Consider the following 18,328-nt stretch of genomic DNA (forward strand, 5'->3'; position numbering starts at 1 on the left):
ACTATACATGGACTCTTGTTCCATTCCTAGCTTTGCCACCAACCTGTCTGTGTCTCAGTTTCTCTGTCTTCAAGTAAGGATGCGGGTACTTGCCTTTATTTGGAAGTCTGTGGATCAAAATCATTTCAAGAGAAAGAACCAGATCCCCAGCAGGAGGATCAGACTCACGTGATTGAGCACATAAGCCTATCCTGACTTTTGCCACACAAACATCTGACCTTTAATGTTCTCCTTTCCACTTTTACTGGAAAGGATTCAAACACGGTGTGAGTGTGAAAGGAGGATCTGCTGATGGAGCTCTATTAAGGGCTGCATTAATCTGGGCTGAGAGTGCACTAGAGTAGATGCACTCTTTCACTAAGCACAGAAATTTCCTATCAGAAATCCATCACATGTACATATGTAATACATGCTGGCTTGCAGTGACTCATGTCAGGGAGTAGTGGATATTCCAAAATGGTGCTACAAGGATAAATAGAAAGGGAAAAACCAGAAGCAAGTTATTTATTAAGGGCTATAAATGGAAGCAGTAGTAAATGTACAGTCTAATTAATATACTTCATGTATCCAGAATATACATTCTCCTTATATGTTGCGATATAAACTGACTTCATTTGGCACAATGAAACATCTGTGTTAAATCGCCAATTGAAACAAATAGTTCAGCTTAAGTAGGTGGGGGTAGGAGGATGGGGGGCTAATAAGATCTCTGCAAGTTGAACAAAAGTGGAAGCTGGTTAGCTGGGCCTGGCTTAACTTTGAGTTAGAGCTCAGAGTTGACTGAAAAACAGAGAGCAAAGGCCTTCTTTTGCTCCTAGTCCCAAAAATGGAAAGATGCAACAAAGAAATGCAGTTGATCCTGAATGTACCTCTGTGTTCATTTTTTTGACAGTTAAGTCAGGTTTTAGTTCAAACTTCCAGGAATTAAAATAAGATTGTACAAAATAATTAGTAGAGGTGAAAAGCAAAGAACGCACAAAATTTTGCAAATCTTTGTCCACATGCATATAGCTCTTACTCAGGTCATTGAAGTCAATAGGCATGTTTACACACAGATTTTTGTAGCTTTTTGTCACTGGAGTCCAGATGTTGTTCCACCTATCAGGCCCAGAAGTGGATTTAATTGGTGCATAAATGCAATTCTGTTCATTCTTCCTGAGTCCCTGAAAAACTCTGGGTGGGTCCTCCTTCTAACTGCTTTTTTGTGACTCAGTTTTATGCATCAAATACCACAAAAGTAAATGTGGCTTGATGCATGGTTTTTAGGGACGTGAACAAGGTGGAGTAGATTCCTAGAGAGGCACCTAAGTTCACTTACACGTCTAATAGTTGGAGTAGAAACGAGCCCCAGTACTATAGTGTGAAATATAGGTTGAATGCATATTTTGACACATGGTATGAAAGGAAGTGTAACTATTCTCTAATTTTGTCACGTACATTTCCAGCTTTTAGAAGAAAATTCAAGGAAAAAAAAGAAATTTCAACAAAATGCAAATATATCTCACTAAAATATGCTGCATCAATTTATTCTATATTTTTTCTCTTTTCCAAACAAAATTGGTTATTTTTCTCTAAAAATTATGCTATTTTTTTATACAAATTTATAAAAGCTTCTGAGTAAAAAAAAACCCTGGGGTAAAGTAAGAATTACTAAAATGACGATGTGAGGTAGAGGAAAACTCAGAGAGCTTAATATGCTTTAATAATTGACCCATGAAATCGCAAAAGTGTTAGATATTCAATAAATGTATCGAGTCAAGGGTAGTGCTAAAGAACCAAAACCACAGTACTTCTGTTTATAAAGAGGGGGAAGTAGGCAGCCACAGGATTTTTAGTGTGACCTTAGTAGTGTGCCAAGCTTTAGAACAACTTTTGGAGGAAAAAAAATTAAACATAGAGCTAGGACAAAATGAAACATGGGTTTGCCAAAGGACAATCATGCCAGCCTAACCTTACTAACTTTTTTTGTTAGGAAAACTGATTTCTAGGCAACAAAAGGATGGTAGATCTCATCTATGTAAACTTCAGTAAGCATTTTGTATGATGCCACATGGCAAATTACTCAACTGGCAATTAGATATGGAGAAGATGGTGATTAGTATAGGAAGTGTAAGACACTAACTGAAGAGCAGATGACAATGGGTTGGGCTGGAGGGATGTTATTAGGACCAAGTTCCTCAAGAATCTGTCTTGTGACACTTATCTAATATTTACAAAAAAAAATAGTATGCCAATAAAATTTGCTGATGATACAGTTTTTTGAGGTTGTCAATGCAAGAAGGGCTAAAGTATCATGTAGGAAGAATTGAAAGTCTTTGAGGACTAGAGCAATAGAAATGGGAATTTCATCTTAAGCTATCAATTGGAAGTAACATAGTAGGACAAAGATGGACTAGTAATAGGTGTGTTAGTTGATCAAAGGGTAACCAAGTTGATCAAAGGGTAACCATGAGCCACCAGTTTGATGCAATCCTAGTGTGTGTGTGTGTATCTATCTATATTTTATATATATATATATTTTATATATAGATCGATATATCTATGGCAAGGTATTTTCAGTATATATTTTGTGTATGAATGTCATTGAACAAGACATTGAAAGGTCTCATCTAACAAAGTATGTCCAGTTTTAGTCACTCATGTTCAAGTCAATTTAGAAAAGGTGTAGAGAAGGGCTATTTGGATGAACATGGAAATGGAGAGTGTCTAACAAGCATTAACTGAAAAAGCTTAGCTTATTAAATCTAGCAAGCTGAACACTGAAAGGGGATATGATAACCCTCTATAAATACAAATGGTGGAGGGAGGGATCAGGGAGAGAAAAGAACCTAAGTGTCCTTTTAAGCTAAAGAACAATGTGGCGCAAGGACAATAGGGCATAAATTTCCACAAATAAAGTTAGACTGGAAATTCAGAGATGTTTTCTAATTAGCAGAGGAGTGAAGTTCTGAAACAGCCTTCTAATAGAAAAAAAAAGAGATGGAGTTTTATAAATTTAGAGAAGAGAAAATGTAATATATTTGCCTGAGATATCAGGGGACTAGACTTGATGGCCTCGGAGGTCCCTTTTAACTTGTATTCTGTGTGCCTGTGTTCCCATTTCATGCCTCCCTAGGACAGTACAGCACCTATATAATTGCATTACATTGTATTACATTGCTTAGTAGAAGGTGAGGTAAAAGTTAGCAACAGGGACTAGGGGCTATTGGCTCCCATGCTATTACAGTACAGGGTAAGCAGAGAGTCATTGCTAGAGTGTTTTTCTTACTAAACCTGCTCAAGTGAAACTCAAATGTATATACACAACCTAACTGGAGGGCTTGTGCATCATCATTTAAGTGCTACTGAAGCCATCAAAATAGCGTGTGAAGTATACCCAAATGATATACAGGCTCTCTGTCCCGGGGTAACTTTCACCCATTATGTATTTCCATATACTCTGATGCAAAAAACAGAAATAAAAGAATAAATTACTACATATTTTTAGTTACACTAGCAAATGTTGTCTACTATGACAGAAATACTAGAAATGGTGGCTGGTCTGGAGTGTAAACTGCATGCAGCAACTGCTCTGACTGATTCAGGGTGGGTACTGCGTGCAGTCTTGGAATGGGCATCGTGTGTGGCTCAGTCTCCAACTGGCCACACTGGGCAGTGGATCTGGTGTGCAGGGAAATTTGGGAGTGGGTGGGGAGTGCTCTGTGCATCCATGCAGTGTCTACTTAAGACTGGCTGATCTAATCTAGCTAGAGTGGGCAACGTGTGTGGTACGGTCTTGGACTGACTGGAGCAAATGCCATAGGCATTGGGTACGGGATATGGGGTGTGTGTGGTGGGTGGGGGTTGGGGTCCATGGGCCTGATCCAGCCTGTGGCACTATTTAGCTAGCCCATTGAATGGCTTCACGTTCTTTATCTGGTCTCAGGGGCCGGGTGAGTTTGACACTCCTGATTGAATTTGTTCTCAAAAGAACTAAGTAGCATAATGATAAGATTATTGATTTTCATGATGTTCCCTTTTTGTTTTCTATCCTCATAATTCCTGTTCTGGTGTGAATAGATAGATTCAATATGTCCTTGTTGGAACATGGATAGCCAATACAGTTAGATGCAGTATTATCCGATATGTTCAAGCACCTCAGTCAAGCTGTTATGCACTTCTGTGCTCGGTTCGGTTAGGCAATAAGAAACAAAATATTTACCCGTTATTTTAAGAGCAATGCAATCAGAAAGATCAATGAGCTGTTTATTGACTGACAAACTTGTTGTACTGTAGGCTGTTTTGGCCTTTCTCTGATAGCAATTATTTGTTCAGTTCAAGGGAAAAAAACTGGTTGGTTTAGGAACTTTTACCAATAAAGGAAGTGTTTAAGATGAATTTGGCTCCTATGTAGCTTTTTTTTTTTTTTTATATGCATCCTGTGGAAATAAGTCTGTGTTCAGCTGGATTCTGGCAACATGTAAGCTTTTTTTATATGTTTTTTCCATCCGGTAGTAATGTGTACGTTTTGTGTGATGCTGAGGCAGGAAATAGTGATGCAGTTTGAGTGAGCAATCCCTGTCCTTGCAGTGAAAAGGTCAATGTTAAAGTAGTTCTGCTGTAAGCTTCTTGTATGATTTCTTGAAATATTAAAATATGCTTAACTTGAGCTTAAGTTACTTTTTGTGTCTTTTTCACAGATATAGCTAAAGAGTGGCAATCATACTTTCAAAATTATACTTATGATATTTAATTTAGGAAGAATTGTGTGTTTGGATGCAGCTGTGCTGTTATAATCTATAAGGCAAATCAAGTTCCTTAAAGAAAAGCATCTTCATTTCCTTGTAGTCAAAGGACTGAAGATTTATTACAATATGATGTTAGTGTTTACTTCATAAGCATTCTGAAGGTGGTTCCTCCAGCTCACACTGTTACCGTATTTACTCAAATGCAAGACAAGATCTTTTTCCCAGATCAGCATCAGGGGAAAAAGGCCCTCATCTCATATTCACGTACAAGGAAACTTCATTAAATACATTGTCTGTTACTAAACTGCTGCCAAAAGCAGCATGTGCTTGGTAATGAAAGCCAACTATAAAGTTGACTAAATGCAGCCAACTCTGAGCATGACTATAAAACACATGGCCTGTATTGGGCAAACATGCTGATGGAAACCTTACCACAAGGATAGATTAGTGCAGCCCATCTGAATAAAATATACGTTAATGCCCATTGTATTAGTCCTCCCTTAACATAGATTCCTTTTCACATCATGGTGAGCCACTACTGAGCTGCACCTTCCTTTCCAATTTTGAATGGTTCCTGTTTCTTTACCAGCCTTATACATTTGGCAAACATCACTAAACTTGTCCCCAAACAATTAATCCAGAATACTTGTGTCACCCCCTCTCTAACCCTGTCATATATGATTAGTGTAGTCCTGCCCCGCCTGAGGTGCAGCTGGACCAGGTTGCCCTGTGCATCATCGGCATATCAATTTTTGGAGGATTCCAGGACTCATGACAAGAACACCCAGTCACAAGTTGGGGACTAATTAGCACATGTATCCTTTATTGGGGGTATCTGCAGTGCAGTACTAAGCAGTGCTGAGCTGTGGGGTCACTATGACTTGAATTGCTTTTGACTCTGCTGGGGCCCAGGGGCTCAATGAATTATATGGTAAATTGTGAGATTTTTGGTTTTGGATTAATTTTATGCATGGCTTGCCCTATATATAAGTAGGTACAAATGTGCTGCTTAAAAATGTGTTTTGCAACTGGTAGCAGTTTCAAAAATTCATTTATCAGTTCTGGATGAACTAAGCGTATGGGTACCTGTAGTAATTTGACCATTTCAAGGTTAGTGTTTTCAGATTTGCCCCTCACTTCTATGTACTCAGTGAAAGTAGGGTCTATCAGTAAGAGGAGGAGAAGTTGCAGGGGGGAAAAATTGGAGAGAGGCAGAAGGCAAGGGTGCTACCTGATCCCCCAGATTTATTTTCCCTGCTGTAGCAGTGGCAAGGAGACCAATTCAAGGTAAACCCCCAATAATTAGATTCTAGACCAGGAAATTATAATAAATTTATGTATTTTTCGTATAGAGACTCTTATGGGTGGGGTCATCTTATATTTGAGTAAATACAGTACTTTGGATCTGGCAATTAAGTGCAAATGAGGAGTCAGACTCGCCTGTTATACAGTGTATAGTTGGAATTATCATCGTTGCTTCAGCTTCATGCCTGTGTAATTTAAGCATTTGGCCCTGAATCTTGAATCAGTTTTGGGATAATTTAGCTCTTGCTCTCGTCATTTTAAAATTAATCCTTCTGCTTCTATCTAAAGTCCCTTTAAGTCAAGCGAAAGCCTCTGTTAGGTTAAATGAGTTTTGGATCAGGCCATTGCAGCATAGATATGAATTTCCCCATCTCCCATTTCAGTTAGCTTAATCTCTGATTTGTCCAGAAGAGAGGGAGTTATAATTTTTTTGTAACTTTTATTCATTGGCTTTTATACTGAAACAGCTGTGCAGGGTACACATATAGTCAGCTAAGATGAATTTTATGAAATGGACAGCCTTCTCATAAGAATTAGACTGAGGCCTGTTTATTTTATGTTGGTCTTCGATTAAGTAAATGCCCATATGTTTATGGGATATGTTCATAATTGTATCTCATTAAAGTTGTTAGACAGATCTTTCTTTGTATCAGCACCAAACTTTAATGACCGGGAGGTGATTAATCGAGTCTGCTGGAACATGCTAATTAGCATGCTCTAGCAGCCTCGGTGTCAAGCATCCCCATACTTCAGAATGGTGGTGGGGGTGCTTTAGCTGAAGCTCATATAACAAGCTTTAGTTAAAGCACATCCACCTCCATTTTGAAGTGCGGGACTGAATACACGAGATGCTGCAGGCGCTTTCATTAAAGTGGGTCTCAAGAGCCACTCTAATTAAAGCGCCCCCCCAGCACATGTAACATCTCCTTTAATTCCTTAAGGTCTGATCTAATACTGGTTGACAAATATAGGAGCTTTTCCATCCACGTCAATGAGATTCAGGCTGGTCCATAATGTCTGAGCCACTCAGTTAAGCCATTTGTGGGATAATACCCAAAGCACTGTGCATTGCTGTGCATCCTTTCATTCTTTCAGGTCTCTAGAAGTCTTTCTCAAATGCACACCAAAAGTAATGATAGTATCTAAAGAGAAGAGAGCATGCAAATCAGGAGTGCAGTTGTTGCTCCAGTGCCACTTTGACATATACACAACATCTGCCCTTTGAGGCCATGACTTACTCTGCACATAAAAGTACATGCACAAATTCTTGTGAGTGAAAATCATGAACTGGTATGCCACCATGAGGATCCTGTGGTTCCAAAGAATATTAAGGTTTGGACACAAAAAGGAACTAGTATGAAGGAAGGGAAGGCAGGCCTTTACCATACATCAGCTGCTTCATATTAACTGCCCATGTGCATGCTCTTACCCTATGGTTGATGAAGCTAACATCTGATAGCTTAGCCCTGTTTCAGTGAGCTACCAGAGGTTAAAGCATTCACATGGGCAACAACTGATGAGTAGTAAAACCCTCTCCCCTTCTTTACCTTATGGTAAATTGTTCATATATTTCAGACTTGGCACATGTGTAACTAGATCTGGTAGTTCATTACCTTAAATCTGTAACTTTCTTGGGAATCCATGTAGGCACTAGTATGTGCCTGATGTGAATAAACAATCAGGGTGTACCTTTTTCTTTCTAGCAGCTTTAGTATTGATGCTTGTTTGTCTGTTTAATAACAAACTCACAGTCAAATATATATTTGATTAGCATCCTCAGGAAAGAAATATTTACTTTTGTATGAAAATTCTAACATATTATGCTATTAATGTTATTCAGTGTGCTTAGCCTAACTCAGGGGTGTCCAACCTTTTTGAATGTGGGGAATGGATCATGAATTTTTTATCACCCAGTGGGCTAGCAAGCCATATTGAAAGACCTCACAAGAAGTGGTATCACATCAGGAAGTGATTTTACATGACCTTTGATACCAATGAAGTTGCAGGAAGTGACAATGAAATGGGTCTAACTAGTTCAAAACTCTCCCTCTATAGCATCCACCTCTGCCACTGTTCAGGACAAGGATACTGAGCTAGATGGACCATGGGGCTGACCAAGCATGGCATTTTTTATGCTCTTATGTTCAGAAGCTCTTATGTTTTTTGGCTGAGCTTCCAAACTATGGCTGAGATTTGCAAAAAGGGGTAGATAGGCATGTTACAAAGTTGTCATAAAAGATTTGGAGCCCTCTAAATCCCATTAATTTTAATGGAAGTTGGCCTTTTGACTCAGCTTTGAAAATCTCAGCCCAAGGTACCAACCAAATAAGTCAGAATATATTTTGCATTTCTATGCAGTGCATCTATGTGGGGCTCTCCAAGCATTTTACAAACATTAAATGAACCTCAGGATGAGTCCAGCCGAAGCAGCAGGGACTGAGCTGCACTTTCCCCCTACCTGCGCTGGTCAGTCCTGAGCGGCACACGACTTTGCCACCACTTCCGCTAGCTGGTGCTGACCCGGGTAGGTCTGTCCCATCTGGAGCAACACGCAGCTGAAGCTGGCTTCCCATGTGCTACCGTGGATGGGACGAGCCTGGCTGGGTCTGCACCAGCCAGCAGAAGTGGCGGCGGAGCCGTGTGCCGCTCAGGATGGGATGAGCCTGGCCAAAGCATCAGGGGCTGAGCTGCATTATCCCCCTACCTGCGCCAGTCAGTCCCGAGCGGCACATGGCTCCGCCACTGCTTCTGCTGGCCGGTGCCAACTTGGCCGGGCTCCTCCCGTCCCCAGCGGTACATAGAAGCCAGCTTCAGCTGCGTGCTGCTCTGGGATCAGCCTAGCCGGATCAGCACCAGCCAGCAGAAGCGGCGGCAGAGCCATGTACCGCTTGGGACTGACCAGTGCAGGTAGGGGGAAAGTGCAGCTCAGACTCTGCTCCTCCAGCTGGGCTCATCCTGTCCCAAGTGGCACACGGCTACTCCTCTTCCCACATGTACCACATAGGCAATGTCAAGATGACGCGGTGCGTGTAGGAACCTTGTCCCTTCCCCAGCCCTTCAGCAGCCATTAGGAAGCTGCTGAGGAGCTGGGGGAGGGACAAGGGGTCACAGCACTGTGGGCCTCAGAAAACGGCTTGGCAGGCCGCATGGCGGCCCACGGGCCATATGTTGAATAAGCCTGGTGTAACTGATGGAATTGTAAAAACAACGTTTTGGTTTTCCATTTTTTTCATTGAATTGTTCAATGTAGCAATTGACTGAAGTGTAACTAATGCAATAGCTAGTTTTGGGGAATGGATAATGAATTCAATAAAACAGGGTAGTAAATTAGGCATATAGACTGTAGTGGAGTTAAGTGAATAAATTGGGAAGATGTCTTCTTGTGTGAAAAGATGACCATATTATTTAAAAAGATTAACATATACAAGGTGGTATATTAAAGAAAATAGAGTTACCTTAGACAAAAATGGGCCACCTTTCTTAAATTGTATGGGAAAAAGAATTCCATGGAGCTCTTCCAGAACTGTATCGAAAGCACAAAGAACCTTCCACGCTCAAATAACTCAAAACTTTGCCAAGTACCAGTGGCAAGCACAGGAATTTACGTTCGTTCTCAGAGGTATTTAAATAGGTAGAATGCCAGCTGCAAAACCATAATCCAAGGAGACCCCTTAAACCAAGGCTGTTGAAAATACCAAGTAAAATATCTCTGATCAAGAAGGAGAAATGTTTTCACAGAACTGGGATATTTGAGGAGGTTCACCTTCCTTCTTGTTTTCTTAATAAATACAGAGCAGTGATACATAGAAATGGAGTTTTCCTGGTGTTTGGAATATCGTTTGAGATGTGAAGTTTGGGAACATTTCCTCATTCTTCTTTCTCGTGGGGTGTGAAAGGTGCCTATATTGACAATCCAACAGACAGAGTACCCCTGTGGTCTGAGCGCAGCACATTTAGCAGGACACAGTTGCTTGGGCTGTTTCACTAGCATGTAGCACAGAGAAATGAGAGAATGGTTTAGTCTGCATCCCTGTGTGGTCCCTGAATTTAGAGGTGCCAATTAGTACTGGTTACTGAAAACACTTCTGCCTATCCAGTTCAGCTCTCAGTAGTGTAGGCTTGCATGTTCAGGTATTTTGTGGTGTATTGCCTGTGAACTCTTATCTCCAGAGACCTGGAACGTAACCACCAAGTTCTTGATGGAATACGTGGCAGCCATGGATGGTTATAACTAGGGTGACAATACATCATGGATAGCCAGGGACAATTCCAGATTTTGGAAGCTGGTCTGGCTGCTGGTGAAAATTAAAACAAGCATCCTGGAGACAGGGTACAGTTTAGCCAGGAGATGGAGCAGCACAAGCTGTGAAATAGGAAACCCTAGCAGATTGCAAAATTGCCTTAATAAGTTAGCTTGATTAGTAGAGTGCCCATTAAAAAGGGGATTGTTAACACCTGTGAAGAAAACAATGAGTCATTAACAAGCCATTGACTTCTTAATTGCCTGAATAGTAATAATAGTGATGTCCCTCCCAGCAGGGCAGGGGGTGCGGTATCCTGGATTTCACATTATCCCGTATTTCACATTGTCCCATATGGCCACCCTACTTATAACATTTAGTCAACACATGATTGGTGGTGAGGGTATCATCAGCAGTGTAGAGGGAAGTGTGGGGCACGTGGGTAAAACAAAGATGTTCTGTTCTTCACCGGGAGGAGTCAAACCTGGCAGTAAGTCTTTACTGTTGACTGGGTTTAGATCAAATGTGGCCTTCCTTTATTCTGTGGCTGGCTAACTGCCATGTTTAACCCTGGCATAAATTAGAACTGTCTACTGATCCTGGCCACCCCCCTGCATTAATATAACAGTGCTGTAGGAGCCACTATAACCTATCAATGCTAAGGATCCCCCTACAGAATAAAAATTCCCCCATATCCAGTTACTGAGGTTTCAGGGCAACTTCAGGCTGGCAGAGTTTCACAGAAATGCATTAAACCAAGGCTTGATCTGACCTTTAGTCTGTACTCAGCAGTTAAAAGAAGCTTTGTCTTATGAGAAACTCAGAATTTAGCATGAAATATATAAGCTTCCAACTTGTTCATTTACAATGATAGTAATATGAGCTACAAATTGGGAAGCAGTGCAAACTGTATCCTGCCAATTTCATCTTACAGCTTTTGAGTATAATTCTTTTTAATGGTTCTTAAAAAAAGAAACTTCTTTAGGCAAATGAATATCTATGTCCCATGCATACAACAAATGAAAGCACCTGAGAAAAAAAGGTGAGGGGAAATAATGATCACTTAATAAAATGTTTTCGATACTCTTGATTTAATAGGTGCGTTTGACTTAAATACAGTTCCCAGTTTCCCAGTAATCTTCTCATGTTCACGTTTTTCATTGAAATGAAATCTAAAATCTGTCAGTTTGCAATGAGAAGATAGCATATTAGCGTGGTTTGAGGGTCTGGCTGCAACTCCACTTTCCTATAGGAAAACCTGGACTCAGTCCACTTCCAGAGAAGACTTCACAACTAAAGGCAAATGATATGCTCCATTTAGCTTGCAGTGCAGTTTTTCCTCCTTGTAGGTGGGCTCATCTCAATCACTCCAAAGGAAGCAGTGCTGTGCCAAAGGCATTAAAGAAAATGTGGATTTTTATTCTCTGTTCTTTAGCTTGAAATATTGGTAATTTCTGCTTATTAGAGAACTTATTTTCTATGATGAGCAGTATAGGGAAAAGACATATGTGATGTTGGACCAAAGTAGGGGTATAAATCAGTTGATAAATGAAAGTCTTTACTGACTTGACATGGCACACCAGTGCTCAGTGAGGAATTTGGGAGGAGGGGTTGCCTGTGAAAAACAGAAAGCTAGGTTTCAAACTTTTAGGTCCTTTCATTTAGATTACTAACACCTGATATTTTAAACTACTGAAAGGAATAAGGTACAAATATCATCTTCAACCCCACTTACACTTCTGTTTAAACCGTGTTAGGCAGGATTGTGTTCAAACTTTGTTGTGGCCAGTATGGTTTATCTAGCATATTTGTCTAGTATGGTTTTCCTGACAAAACTGGTGGAGCCCATTCTGACACTATTGATTTCTGACTAGCTGAGTTGGTTAGCCGCCATAATTAGTCTATAGGAACTTTAAATAATGAAGAATTGGCTAGGTTGTCTTGGAATAATGTGGATCTCAAAAAAGCTATTTTTTGGTGAGTTTTTTTTTTTTTTATAATATAGGATTTCTTATCCACATGGAAAAACTTATTAGAACTGTATTAACAACATCATTTGTCCAAACATAGTTCCTGCCATCATGGTTCCAGCCACAGTCTGACAGAGTCCTCTGCTACATAATTTCATTACAGGGTAAATATGGAACTTAAGGGACATGATTTGGAATTTTTCTCCTCCTTTTCTGCAATATTGTCCATTAATTAGAAAAAAAGGTTTTTTTCTTTACAGCAGAATAAAAGATTTGTCCTTTATCATTTAGTAACCATTTTATCTTCTTCCTGTATTCTGCTCTTATAGTACATAAGCCAGCAAAGATTTCTTCTTTGACTTCCCTGCTTGTGTATTATCATTCATAAATTGAAATTCAATTTAGAGTTGTCTGGAGAAGGATTTTTTTTTTAGCTAACTTCCATTTCCTAATACAGAACTGTGGATCTGCTCCACAGTAGCAGTTTCAGAAACATTGTAGATCACAAACAACTGGCAATGACTTCTTTTACTCCTATTCTTTAGTGGAAAAAGAAATTAGAGAAATGAAAAGATTTTTACTCCAGCTACATAACATTTTCATGACAAGATGAGAGAAATTCTGTATAGTAGAAATTCATTTGCATATCAAAGCTGAATGCTCTTGGCTGCATCTACACAAGACATTTACTGCACAGTTGACTAATTAACTGCAGAGTAAACTTATCAGCGTCTACACACGCACCCCTATTACAGCGCACAAAACTAATAAACTCCACAGCAGGGTAGTACTTCTAAATATTACAGCAATGTAGTACTTGTATTAACAAATAATACAAATACTATATGCAGCAGCGCACGTACAGACACTGAGCCAGCTGGCTGGGTCACAAGGTTGCTTCAGTGCGGGGGCTGCCTGGCAGCTAACCCCATGCTGAAGCACCCTCGTTCCCCAGTCAGTCCCTCCACAGCCCATTGAGCTTGGTCAAAGCTGCCCCAGGCTAGCAGGCTGACGCCCCAGGCTAGCAGGCTGACCCCCCCCGGATCCCCTGCCAGCCAAGGCTGTTGTGACCTGGCTCAACGTGCTAGAGTCCAGCCACACATGTAAGTCATGTACCTGGGAGCTTCCCGGGAGCAATAAACTCCAGAGAAATAAGCACTGAGAGCCAAGTGCAGAGAGCAGTTCCCTCCCCTGCCAACCTCCCCTTGCTCCCTCCACTCTGACCACTCAGCTGAGTTGAGGGGGCAAGGGGAAGCAAGCTGGCAGGTAACAGAATTCAGGGAGCCTCTCCCTAGGGTAGCAAGGCAAAGCTCCTGCTCATTCTTCACACCAAAGTCCCAGGTTTCTGGAGTGGTCAGGAGCTTTGTGCAACTTCTCCATCCCCTCACCTCCTGGGAACTGCGAACAGAGCAGAGCCCTCCAGGACTGAGAAGGTGGAGGTTTACCCTGTTCCACTTTCTGAAACTGGAAGTAGAGCAAAGGAGCAGATGCTCCAGATGGGTGGCTTTGCCCCACTTCTCCTCTCTCGCAGTGGTTCAGGAAGGGAACAAAGTGGTAAGGCAGAGCCTCCAGTCCCTTCCCTGATCCAGAGAAGCACCCAGCTTGGGGAAGGAGCTGAGGGCTATGCTGCACTGCTCCTTTTCCCTCTCAGACTGATCCAGGGAGAGGCCTGGTCCAGGAAGGAAGAGCCACTGCTCCTTGCTTGTTCCCCAAGCTGGGCACTGTCCTGCTTGCGGGTGGGGGCTGTGGGCTTTGCCCCAGTGCTAGAGATGTGGGGCAAAGTGAGGAGGTAGGTCTGGGACAGGCACGGGGAGTCTTTCCTCACTTCCTTCAGGAACTGAGAAAGGGAACGGTTACCTTCCCCAGATTGGAATCACTCTGGTCTCAGGCAAGCACAGAGAGAAGGGGAGATGGGGCAGGTGCAGACTGAACATCTGTACTGCTGCCTTTGTAGGAAGGACTTCTATCAGGGGAAATTTCTGGGAAATTTCCCATAGAAATAAACGTCTGTATGCGTCCAGACTAATCCAACAATTCATTGGCTACTGAAGACCTCATACCTACAAAAAGGCTGATATTCTATTTGGATTGTTGAACAAATAATTGATAATAGATGATACAAGAGTGATCATGCCTCAGTTAGCTTACAGAGTGATCATGCCTCAATTAGCTTACATTTTAAGTAATGTTAGCTAAAAGATATTTGCAACAGTTGTCATGTGTGATTACAGAAAATTAGTACCATATTTGTTCTTTTTTCTTTTGCATATTTTTCTATCATATATAATAGAAATTCTTTAACTTTCTATTGGTTTTATTCAGAAAACTAAAGCATAGGTCTTTTAGGTTATGTATGTAAAGGCTTCTACTTGACAGTTATTATACCAACCTCCATGCCCCAACCATTTTAACATAAAGATCTATTTCTAAAGGTAAATGAAAATGCAATGGAATTTGTTCTCCATCTCTGAAGGATCAAAATAAATGTGATTGTAATATTTGCACAGCTTACACTTGAATTAAATGAAAATCATTATTCTACTGAACATTTCTTACCATAATGAAGGTTGGGGGAACAGGTGAAAATTCCACTGAAGTCAGTGGAAGTCTTCCCATGTATTTCACGGGCTTTGGTTCCTATGAATATGACCAGAGAGCAGGGGTCGGCAACCTACAGCTTGTGGGCCATATCTGGCCTGTGCAACCAATATATCTGGCTCGTGGATGTGGGATTTGGTGACATTTGGTAGCAGAGGTCTTTGGCAGCAGCTTTTCTGTGCTGCTGTGGGGAAAAGCACCCACTGCAGGCATTCTTCTCATGGTGCCACAGAGAAATGGCATTGGTGATTGGGTCCTAGTACCCACCCATCCACCTCTGATCTGAAATGCATTACTCCAGCTCACAACCAGAAACGGTTGATAACTGCTGCCTTAGAGGACTTTCTAGTGTGGACTTTCTGTTCTCTAGCATCACTCAATAGACCTACTTAGTGATGCTACTAATGTACCTCCAGATTGGAATCTCTGCCACTCACAGCCTGCCAGACCTAGAAAACTTTCCCTTAATGTTTTTTCATCTTCCTAAGCCCACCCTCTATGTCCCTACGCAGTCCAGCCCCAGGATGTTTCTGTTTCTTGCAAGAGGGTGGGTATGTAATGGAGATGGAGGAGAGATACGGAATTTTGTTGCAGCTGCTGAAAGGAGTCCTCTTAGTATCTGTTGAAAGGACTTCTGGCCTGGAACTACTTCAGTGGTGTCCATAAAAAAAAAGGCTTCTTCAAGTCTTCTTTCTTCAAGCCCCTCTTCAAGACTTCTCTCTTCTGTAATGCATGCCGGTGGAAGTTATAGCTCTTAATAATACTGTCATAGTGGAGGCATTCTTTATAATGACTTCTCTTGGCATGTCTTGGCTTCTTATTGGAGGAGAAAAAGATGGATTCTCAAGAAATACCAATGGATTTGGGTGTTGATTTTCTACTTGGCACATATTCTTGTATCCCAGGGATGAAAACCTGAACAAAGGTGCTGCTCATTGCTAGTGGGTGGGTAAATGCACTTCTCGGTCTCCTGCTGTGTACAGTAGGAAGTTACTATAATACTCTGTCTAGTGTCAGGTCTCAATTTTAAGACTTTCTCCTGACTGCATGTGTTTCTTTCACAGGAGGTTTCAAGATCATCATGCCTACTAGAGGTCTAGAAGATGCAGGTAACATTTACTTATTCTGTAAAAAGAAATACACGTCTTAGTCTCTTTCCACTTCCCTATTCTTTGTCAATTGCTTTCAATTCATGTTCAGACCTCCAGCCACAAGAATATAATACATTCCTTAAGCTCTGTATTTTCTTGATCCTTCAGCTGATGTGGAATCTTGACTCCTTTTTTTCCTCATCCTTGTATCAGGATGAAAATGTAATGTTTTGAAAACATGGGAGCTAAGAACCTACAGTTTTTTTTCTTCTGCCTATGCTTGGCAGTGCAAATCATGCCCCGAAGCTCTTTTCTTTATAAATAGAACTGTGGAAACATATTGCACTTCAGCATATCAAGTGCTGTAGCCTGGTTAGACACCATGCAGTTCTAAATTACTTTTAAATCTGACATGTATAAGTTTCTGAAATTGCAGTTTTTAAACTATTACTGTCATAATTCATCTTCAGCCTTCATCTCCAGCATTATCTTCTGACTACAATGTAATGCAGTCGACAGGAAGATGGAGATATGAATTGATACTGCTAGTTTAGCTTATGCTTAAACACTTTCCTTTAAAAATGTGAAATGCATTTTTTTATTTTTGTGGACCGTCAGGTTAAATTTATTTATAGTATGGTGATTTAATAGGCCTTAAGTATTGTTAGGTTAATTTAAGTTACATTAAGGGAAGTAATAGAAAAAGGAACTATGTCCCCAGTGAGAGAAACTTATTGAAAGAAGTTAAAGTCAGTTTTAATCAGGTTTAGGATGTCTAATCTTGTTTACATAATCAGATGAGTGTGTTCTACCTTGACCAAAAGAATGTCAGAAGAACATCATCTTTCTGACTGTATTTGTGAAAGTTTCTATTAAGTAATGTTGTAAGCCTTTACTGAGGAGCAGGATAAAAAGGGGGTCAGTAATCTAAGGATGTAAACACATGTCACCATTGTGCTTCCATAAAAAAATGATGGCAGCACAAAGTCCAAGCAAACAAAGGTCCATGCCCAAAATTTGTGCCGGTGACACAGGTGGTATGATTTTGTGCCTCTACTTTGTGACCAATGTCCTTTTTGCTTTAAGGCAGGAGAGTTCAGGCAGGCTGAAGCTGCCCATACTATCCAACCACCCCAGACAGGTACTCCTTCATTTGCAGTTCTCAGGGTATGCAGGATGGTCACCTGGTGCCCTGGGAAGGTTGGCATCCCTGGGTTCCCTGGTTTGGAATTCCCTTGACACATGTCAATACTCTGTTGTGGTTCTGGAGCTGAGACTGCCACACAGCTGATAGGAGGCTCCAGCTCGAGGACTGCACAACCTGGGGGTGTCGAACTTGCTCCAGTGTTGTCCCAGGTCTGGGGATGTCAATCTCAGCAGTCTCAGTCCTGGAACTGCAAAAGAGTCAGCTTTCCTCACTTGCAGAGATGTAGTTCAGAGATTCCCTGGGGCAGGTCTCTGCAAGTGGGAAACACATTACCCATTGTCCCGCAGGATCAGTGGGTAGGACAACAGGTGACACGTTTTGCCCAATGAAGCGGACACATTCTGGCACAGTGGACCCACTTAATTTGGTGACATTTAGTTATACCCTAAGATGTGTCCCTCCTGCATCCTTTATTGAAGTTCCTATCTGAAGATTTTCTGATCATCTCATACCTCTTACAACTTAGTCTTTGGTTTGGGGTAAGATCTTCTTGACGGGTTTGTCGCCTGTTAGGAATTTTAGAATGAGGAAGTCAAGTAGCACTAAGTTACAAGATTCTTGTGCTTACTAAACTGCTACTTGATTATTGAGTATATCTAGATATAGCTGTGTGATGTGTTATGTGCATTGTGTTCTCCTTTATTTCCTAGCCATATCCATTCATGCTGAATTTCAATCAAAGTTTGCTGTATGATCACTCCATTGGAAATATTCATTTTGCTAGGAAGAAAGGGGCTGTTTAGCATGAAACTTCTTGACTCTTGTTCCCTTTGGAGCACTGGGGGGTCAACAATATTGACCATTTAAAAATAACTTAAAAAGGGGTAGCTTGCATTTTATCATATAAATTGTCTTTTATCATATAAGACAATTACGTGATCTAGTGATCTGAACAAGTTATTGAGTTATAACTCTACATTTTCCAGTGACATGGTTTTCTGGGCCTCAGTCTTTGTGGATGTCTTTACATGTGCTCCAGGGCTGAGGTGGGGGGAGGCACTTTAATTAGAGCAGCTCCAAGAGCCACTGTCATGGATTCAGTGTCTCGCACTTCAAAATGGTGGCAGGGACACCTTAAAGTTTGTTTGCTGAGCTTTAGTTAAAGCATCCCCGCTGCCATTTTGAAGCTCAAGGACACTGGATACACGAGATGTGGAGACTGCTGGAGCATGCTGATTTGCATGGTCCA

At 41.1% G+C, this 18,328-nt stretch overlaps 1 protein-coding gene across 2 annotated transcripts in view; it reads left to right on the forward strand.

Moving 5' to 3' along the window:
• The window catches only part of HIVEP2 (human immunodeficiency virus type I enhancer binding protein 2), a 122,854-nt gene that overhangs the window by 72,535 nt on the left and 31,991 nt on the right, over window positions 1-18,328 (forward strand). Inside the window, exon 3 of one of the 2 annotated variants that reach the window (XM_019550154.1) lies at window positions 15,906-15,950. The exons of the other annotated variant lie outside the window; for it this stretch is intronic. The gene's annotated coding sequence lies outside the window, so the exon portion shown is untranslated. The remainder of the gene's footprint in view (window positions 1-15,905; window positions 15,951-18,328) is intronic. 2 annotated transcript variants of the gene reach the window in all.

The sequence above is a fragment of the Crocodylus porosus genome, unplaced genomic scaffold (genome assembly GCF_001723895.1).
Source record: "Crocodylus porosus isolate Cpor-Errol unplaced genomic scaffold, CroPor_comp1, whole genome shotgun sequence".
NCBI classification, from domain to species: Eukaryota; Metazoa; Chordata; order Crocodylia; family Crocodylidae; genus Crocodylus; species Crocodylus porosus.